Source organism: Orycteropus afer, unplaced genomic scaffold (assembly GCF_000298275.1).
Source record: "Orycteropus afer afer isolate SDZICR_OR568_19922 unplaced genomic scaffold, OryAfe1.0 scaffold00046, whole genome shotgun sequence".
Taxonomy (NCBI): Eukaryota; Metazoa; Chordata; class Mammalia; order Tubulidentata; family Orycteropodidae; genus Orycteropus; species Orycteropus afer.
This window is the reverse complement of record NW_006921633.1, coordinates 13439684-13440043: the sequence shown is the minus strand read 5'-3', so window position 1 is coordinate 13440043 and position 360 is coordinate 13439684.

Below are 360 nucleotides of genomic sequence, written 5' to 3'. Positions count from 1 at the left end.
GCAATTATGCATAGCCTAAAGCATTTGACTGCTAACCAGAAGGCTGGAGGTTCATCCTACCACCAACTCCTTGGATGGAAGATTGGGTAATCTACTTCCATAGAGATAACGCCTTGGAAACCCAAGGAGGGGTCACTGTGAGTGAATCGACTTGACAGCAGTGAGTTTGGTTTTGGTTTTGGTTTTGCTGATGCACATGGTTGTGCCTATACATGTTCTTGTTCTGGCTGCCGCTTCTTCTTCAGTATTTATACATAGTAGTAGGATTATAGAACAATATCACTAATATCACATGCAAGTAAGATCTTACTGAAGATAATTCAGAAACGTTTGCAGCAGTATATTGACAGAGAACTTCCA